This window comes from Chenopodium quinoa, unplaced genomic scaffold, assembly GCF_001683475.1.
Source record: "Chenopodium quinoa cultivar QQ74 unplaced genomic scaffold, ASM168347v1, whole genome shotgun sequence".
Taxonomy (NCBI): domain Eukaryota; kingdom Viridiplantae; phylum Streptophyta; class Magnoliopsida; order Caryophyllales; family Amaranthaceae; genus Chenopodium; species Chenopodium quinoa.
Genome location: NW_018744626.1, coordinates 2,445,492 through 2,454,515, shown reverse-complemented (window position 1 = coordinate 2,454,515; position 9,024 = coordinate 2,445,492).

Genomic DNA, 9,024 nt, shown 5'->3' with positions numbered 1-9,024 from the left:
AACAAGAAATTAGAGAAAGAACACAATACATAATCTTCAACAAGCATTCTAACTTCCCAAGTTCCACCACTCACCAGTCACCACAGAACGAACATATTAGAGAATAGTACATATAATGAATCAATAATTAATTATACTTATTAATATAATGATGATTGTTAAAACTGATAACAAAAAGGAAAAACATTTTTTTCATTGTTTTTTTTTTTCTTTTGGTGTTTTGTTTTTATAAAACCTAAAAACTAAAAACGAAAAACGATGCAAAACAAACTCTATTACAAGATTACAACTTTCATCAAGCTAGAACACTTGTACGAATACATTATTTATGCTCACTTTACTTTTTTTATAAGCTAGAGTTACTATTTTCGACCTTTTTTTTTTATAAACTAAAGTTCTATTTTTGGATATCTCTTACAATTTCATAAAATATCTTAACCAACTAATATCTTCACTCTTTCTTACTTTATCTTTTTCCACTCCTTTAATGGTCCATACTCCCTCTCACACCACTTTACTTTTCAATAATTTTTTTTTTTTTTTTTTTGACAAGAATAAAATAATAACCTTATCTACTCTACTATCATCTCATTTTATCAAATCTCCTAAAACTCCACACAATCTCATCTCTAGCTTATATAAAAAAAAGGGAGTACATTATCAGCAGAAGGTTTAAGGTCTTAATTAAAATGCATACATCAGTAAAGGTGTATTCTAATCATCTGATTATCACTTATTTAATTTTAAATCTTTTTAAAACTTATTTTAGTTGTCATCTATACTTGGATAACCCTTATTAAAACTTATTTTTTCCTAAACTGAACTTATCTAAAAATAAGTTAATTAGGTGAAGATTAGACTCTAACTCACTTTTATACTCCCCCCATTTTATTTTATTTTATCCATTTGGAATGTCTCAATCATAGAACTAAATCTTTGACCAATAATCGGACTAGTTCCAATATAAGACCAACTAAAATTCCCTCCAATTTGCAACAATATTTGTGCAAGTTTAACTTTTTCATGTACTTTTGTTACTTTCGCTCTCTATTTTTTTTGTTGCCAATTTACTTTTTCAATGTACTTTTACTATTCTTATTTGTGTTTATTAATTCCCGTGAAAAATGTCCATAAGCAATATTAAAAGGGGACGGAGGGAGTACAATTTTTCAACTTTAAAGCATTCTTGTACATCACATCATCATCCGTTCATCACTAACTAGAAGAATAGTGATTAAACTATCCTTAAATAGTTGATCACACATACTAGCAACTACAAAATCATAACAACTACAGTATTTAGGATTAAATAATTAATCAATATCGACAAAAAATTGAAAAAGTATCATATTATCGATCAGTAAGAATTAAGTGCTACCAAAAAAAAAAAAAAAAAAAAAAAAAAAAAATCCCATCAAAATTATCCTTTTGATCAATCTAAAATCAAATCTATACATAGTATTTAAAAACTCAAACCACAATCATTCATATGCCACATGTCCTCACAACTTATTCGTATGCCACATGTCCTCACAACTCACTCATATGCAAATGTTACTTCCCTTACCTTTTCAATATTAAAAATATTAAATTAAAAATAGGGAAATTCTCAATGGTAGCCCTCTGTTTTTGCTTATTTCCAATGGTAGCCAATTTTTATTTCGATTATCTTTGGTAGCCATATACTTTTATAAATTCTCAACCGTAACCTTAATGATATTTTTTTCGTTAAAATTCAGTTAAATCAAACATGACTAAAAAACTAAGGTTAACTTTAAAAAAAAAAAAATGTAATGCTTGTAGTTAGTACCCAGAGTAATCCCCCTCCATTTTCATTCCCCTCTTTCCTGAGTTCCTCTTCAAAAAAAAATTAGAGTTCTTGATTCTCTACTCCTCATGGATTAGCACCATTATTGGATAATTGAACATCAAAGCCACACCCTAATTCAAGCACTAAAACCGATTCTTGGGTGAGGTCTTGATGGGTGATCGGTTTCGTGGGAAAGGGAGTATTTTTCATGGGTGGGGTTTTGGCGGATGTTGTTTTTGTGGGTTGGGGGTTTCTTGGGTAGGGTCTTGGTGGGTGGCCAGCTGGTTTCGTGGGGGGATTTTTCGTGGGTGAGGTTTTGGTGGGTTGTGGTTTTTGTGGGTGGAGGGTATTTTGAGTGGGGTTTGGGGTTGGCGATGGCCGATTTTGGGGGAGGTTGCGGTGGAGGGGATGGAGAGGGGGTGGTTTTTTTTGCTGTGGAAGGTGTTGCTGGTGGAGGGATTTGGGGTTAGTGCACGGTGGCAGGTGCCTGGCAGCCATCAAAGATAAGGGAATGATAAAGAATATGGTTAAATAGAGATATAAGGTTAACCGTGGTTAAAGTTAACGGTTATTTAACGGATTTAGACTTAATAAGGCTACGATTGAAAATTTATAAAAGTATATGGCTACCAAAGATAATCGAAATAAAAATTGGCTACCATTGAAAATAAGCAAAAATAGAGGGCTACCATTGAGAATTTCCCTTAAAAATATTACATAATGTTAAAGTCTTGCACATTTAAGTAAGAAAATGAAGTGTTTAATTTCTATCATGATAGAATAAAGTTGAATTAACTATTACATAAACATATGAAGTATAATAAAAATAGTCTTATCTCTTAAACTTAAAATATAGCTTAAACTAATATGTCATTTTATATTCTACAATATTCATGTACTCCTTTGGAGTATATATACTTAACTAAATTAATTTTTCTTTCTCAATTATATATACTTAACCAAAAAAAAAAGTTCTCACAACATTTACTTTTAAAGTCATGTAACAATAACTTTGGAGTTTCAACTATTGAAAAACATACATTTATATAAAAATAACCTATATTATAACTCGTGCATTGAACGGGCCAAAATGCTAGTTAATTATGGCAATTCATACATGAGAAGTTAAAAAAATCAATATAAATTTCCAAATCTAGAATTACTGATTACTAGGCAGTAGTAAGTTATAAAAAGAAAATTAAAAAAAAATAAAAATAAAGGGGTGAAATTGTGATCAATATTGGCTTACCGGAAGACTGTTAGGCAGTGTCGAATTGCCGGTGAGAAGAAGTGAGGATTTTAGGGGTTTAGGGTTTAGATACGGCAGGAGAAATGTTGTAAATTTGTAATTAAACAAATCCTGAATCAGTTTATTTTAATTGCGTCATTTGACCTAATAAAAGTGTCAACAAAAATCACCCAAATCGGCAAACCCATATCATTGATTTTATTTTACTTGCGCCTAGACCTGTCAATCGGATCGATCGGGTCAGGTCGGGTCACTTTGAGTCACGAGTCATTTCGGGTTGGGTCATAATATATCCTAACCCAATGTTTCGGATTTTTTTTTAACACTACTTTTTACGAGTAGTTGTGTTGGAAGTTGGAACACATAAATAGTTAGTATATCATTTTATCAAACATTTTTTGTAAACAACCAATAAAAACATCTATTTAAATCCAAATGGTTAAACTAGTTACTAGGTGAGATAACCAACAACCAAACAAGTTTTTCATATATGATCAATTTTCAAAAAAAATTTGTCACCAATTAAAAATCGATGGAGTATGCTTAGGGCATGTTTTATTCAGCTTAATTTCAGTTCAGTTCAGCTCAGTTCAGTAAATAAGAACAGACCCTTTGACCATTCTATACTTAATTGGACAAATTAGACTTCTTAGTTACGAATATGTCTTTGCTTACTAATTGTTAGCAATCAATGACAAAAGTAAATTAGTAGGACATACTTCGTATGAATGATATACAGTATAGGCCTACTTTCGGCTTTATGGGGAAGGGGGGGGGGCATTTATAATTTTTAGTCACACTTCTTGATTATTATAAAGTGGCAATATGGCATTAGTCCAATCTAGCTACTACGGGTATCTATTAACTATTACTAAAACAAAAGTTTGCTGACATTATACACCCCCCTCTCTGTCCTACGTGTCACTTCCACATTAAAAATTTTCCCGCCATTTTGTTTTATACAAGTTGCATCAAATTATAAATATTGTATTAAATAAGATAATAGATAGATAGATGCATATTATAAACTATAAATACGGTTGTATCAAATTGCATAACAAATTGCATTAGATAAAGTTTGTTTTGGTGTTGGTTGCCTATAATTACGTAGCTATCTATCAAATTGTATATTGTTCTAAATTCAAGTATTATACACTATTAGATAATTAGATAACATCCATTAGTTAAAGTTTGTGAGGATAAGTGTAAATAATAATAATAAAAAAAAGCAATAATTATACTATGAATATGAAACTTTATCTAATGCACAGTGATCATGTGGAGCATTTGCTAATATATATTTAAATATGAAACTTTATCTAATGCACGGTGATCATGTGGAGCATTTGCTAATATATATTTAAATGTTGCAACTTTTTTCAACATTGTGTGTCTTATGTATTTGAAGGTATGAAAATATTTGTCTTCCACATTTCAATTAACAATTTAAATTTGCTCGATCATATTGATGTCAATTATTATGATTATTCGGTATTAACGTTTTTAATCATGCACTGCACAACAATATGAGTTCATTAAAAACATAACTCCAATGAAGGAAAATATGACAATTAAGATATGAATAATACGCTGATGGAAGCCACCAAACATTGATAATCCAAATGATTTATAGTATTGAGATGCTATTTCTCGATTAAAAGGTATTGATAATATATTCAAAATAAATACTTACGTCAAATACAAAACAATTATTATAGAGATTAGATACTATCGAATTAATGCTAACTTATTTTTATACAATATATACTCACATCTTTTACTGTAAAATTCATCTAAACCAAAATGTCCAATATGTTATGATGAGTATAAGAAAGTACGACTACTTTTATTTTTTTTTATTACTTCAACATATTAATTTGATTATGTATATATATATATATAAAAGAAGATAAGAACAAGTAAACTTTTAATCTCACTAAATAAAAAACACATGATAATGATTAATTTCAAATAATAATATAAATTTAAATTAGGTAAAATATTTATCATCACCGTGCAACGCATGGGTACTAATCTAGTTCTATTTATAGAAGGATTTTAAAATACAATCAAAAGTTTAAGGGTCCGTTTGGTATCGCTGTGGTTTTCTGTTTTTTGGTTTTTTAAAAGTATATTACATATGTTACATAATGGATCAAAAAATATTAAGACTTATTAAAATCATGATAATTTTGAAAACTGGCAACAAAAAAGTGAAAACACCTTTTTTTTGTTTCTTGTTTCTTGTTTCCTGTTTTTGGTTTTTAGTTTTATAAAAAAAAACAGAAATCTGAAAACCAAAAATGATGCCAAACAAGCCCTTAAGAAGTTAATTCAGTTTAATTGATATTGTGCTTACTGTTTAGGTGAATTCCCACTTTGTAGGATTAATTAGACTTTTTTCTTTTTCTTTGTTTACAAAGAGAGTTACAAAGGGGTAAAATGCTGTACAAGGAACTCGATCTCAATTTTTGGATAACACGACTTTTATGCTTTCACGTTTTTTTTTTTTTTTTTTTTTTTTTTTTTTTTTAATTTTTTTTTTATGTATCTTTCTCTTCAACTACATAAAACTTGGAATCATCTTCTTCAATTTTCCATTTCAACTACATTAAGCTCAAAAGAACTCGATCATGGTAGAAAGGAGTAGATCAGGTTCAGGTCGGGCCAATTTCAGTTGAAGTTATAACGGTTCGTTCACCTTTTCGGATATAGGTCGGGTTCAATTCGAGTTAAAATCAGATCGGGTTCAATTTCAGGTTCGAGTTGTGTTGAGTCGGGTTTGGATGGGTTAACGAGATGGTACATTCGGGTTCGGGTTAGTGTTGAGTCGAGTTCTGGTTCAAGTTCAATTCTAATAACTATCGATGTGGTCAAGTTGAACTATATAATTACGCCATCCATAATTTGATCAAGCATCATCAAGATTTTATGAAACCTATATACGAGTAATAGAGAACAAAAGTTAAATAAGCTGAACAAAAGATTTTATTAAATCGGATTGAACATTTACAGAATTATACTAGTATATAAGCTGAATAAAAGGTATATAAAATATTATTAAACCTTCCATGAATCGGGTCCATGTTTTAATTGAGTCGGGTACTAGTTCATGTTCGGATTGTTTCGGGTCGGATTAAATTGTTTGAAGATTACTATCAGGTCGGGGCAGGTTCGAGTTCAGGTCATAAAGTATTGGATCAAATGAGTTTTCGGTAAAGATCAGGTCAAGTTCAAGTCAGGTTACAAGTCACTAATTTCACCCCATCGTTCGAGTACAGCCTAGGTTCAAATCTTTGTCCGTTAAGGTCAGGTTCTCAGGTCGGGTCAGTTTTTGACAACTCTAGCTATAATCCACACTTTTTGAGGAAATTTTGAGGTTTCGGGGTTCGGTGGCAAAAAATGTTCATACCCTAGGGGATATATCTCAGAGTCATATAATGCTGCTTGAAACCACATATGATCATTATATGTTGTCATAAACGTACGTGGTAGGCTTGAATTTACGAAATCAATGCAAGTTGTGAACGGGTAAAATGACCGTTGAAGGGTATATTGGATGTATGGTTCCATCGACCCAATTGGACACCTAGAGGGTATTAGAGACCGGTAAACATCTCGACAATTTTTATTTCCGAGTGAAAAAAGGTAAAAAAAAATACAAAATTGAAGGCTACAATCCAAGTTTTTTGAGGAAATTTTGGGGTTTTGGGCCGGTAGCGAAAAGCCTTGAGACCCTAAAAGATACATTTCGGGGTCAAATAATGCCGTTTGAAACCATATATGATCATTATATGTTGTCATACACGTTCGTGGTAGGCTTGAGATTACGAAATCGGTGCAGGTTGCAAACGGGTAAAATGACTATTTCAGGACATATTGGATGGTTCCACCGACCCAATCGGAATCCCGGAGGATATTAGGGACCATGGTAAACATCTCGGCAATTTTTATATCCGGACGAAAAAAGGTCAAAAAATTACAAAAGCGAAGGCTATATAATCCACGTTTTTTGAGGAAATTTTGAGGTTTTGGGGCCGGTGGCGAAAAGTGTTGAGACCCTAGGGGATATATCTCGGTGTCATATAATGCCGTTTGAAACCATATATGATCATTATATGTTGACATAAACGTCCGTGGTAGGCTTGAGTTTACGAAATCACTATAATTTGTGACGAGTAAAATGATCGTTTAAGCGCATATTTGATAATTCCACTGACCCAATTGGACTCCTGGATGGTATTAGAGACCATGGTAAACATCTCGGCAAATTTTATTTCCGGATGAAAAAAGGTGAAATAAATTACAAAATCGAAAGCTATAATCCACGCTTTTTGAGGAAATTTTGAGGTTTCGGGGCCCCGTGGCGAAAAGCCTTGAGATCATAAGGGATACATCCCGGGGTCATATAATTCCGTTTGAAACCACATATGATCATTATATGTTGTCTGTGATGTCCGTGGTAGGCTTAATTTTACGAAATAACTTCAAGTTGTGAACGGGTAAAATGACCGTTTAAGGGCATATTGGCTGGTTCCACCGACCCAATTGGACTCTTGGAGGGTATTGGGGACAATGGTTAACATCTTGGCAATTTTTATTTCCGGGCGAAAAAAGGCCAAAAAATTTACAAAATTGAAGCCTATAATCAACGTTTTTAAGGAATTTTGATGTTTTGGGCCCGGTGGTGAAAACCCTTGAAACCTTAAGGGATACATCTCGGGGTTATATAATGTCGTTTGAAACTATATATGATCATTATATTTTGTCATAAACGTCCGTGGTAGGCTTGAGTTTATGAAATCACTTCAAGTTATGAACGGGTAAAATGACCGTTTAAGGGCATATTGGATGGTTCCACCGACCCAATTTGACTTGCGGAGGATATTAGGGTCCATGGTAAAAATCTCGGCAATTTTTATTTTCGGGCGAATAAAAGGTAAAAAATATACAAAATTGAAAGCTATAATCCACGCTTTTTGAGGAAGTTTTAAGGTTTCGGCGCCCGGTGGCGTAAAGCCTTTTTAGACCCTAAGGGATACATCTCGGGGTCATATAATTCTGTTTGAAACCACATATGATCATTATATGTTGTCTTAAACGTCCGTGGTAGGCTTGATTTTACGAAATCACTTCAAGTTGTGAACGAGTAAAATGACCTTTTAAGAGAATATTGGATGGTTCCACCGACCCAATTGGACTCTTGGAGGGTATTAGGGAACATGGTAAATTTCCGTCAATTTTTATTCCGGGCGAAAAAAGGTCAAAAAAATATAAAATTGAAGGCTATAATCCACGCTTTTAAGGAAATTTTGAGGTTTTGGGGCTTGGTGGCGAAAAGACTTGAAACCCTAAGGAATACATCTCGGGGTCATATAATGCTGTTTGAAACTATATATGATCATTATATGTTATCATAAACGTCCGTGGTAGGTTTGAGTTTACGAAATTACTACAAGTTGTACATGGGTAAAATGATCGTTGAAGGGCATATTGGATGGTTCCACCAACCCAATTGTACTCCCGAAGGGTATTAGAGACCATGGTAAACATCTTGAAAAATTTTAGTTCTGGGCGAAACAAGGTCAAAAAATTATAAAATTGAAGGTTATATAATCCACGCTTTTTCACGAAATTTTGAGGTTTCGGGGCTTGGTGGCGAAAAGCCTTGAAACCCTAAGGAATACATCTCGGGGTCATATAATGTCATTTGAAACCATATATGATCATTATACGTTGTCATAAACGTTCGTGGTAGGTTTGAGTTTACGAAATTGCTACAAGTTGTGAATGGGTAAAATGACCGTTGAAGGGCATATTGGATGGTTCCACCAACTCAATTGTACTCTTGAAGGGTATTAGGGACCATGGTAAACATCTTGAAAATTTTTAGTTCTGGGCGAAAGAAAGTCAAAAAATTATAAAATTGAAGGCTATAATCCACGCTTTCTGAGGAAAATTTGAG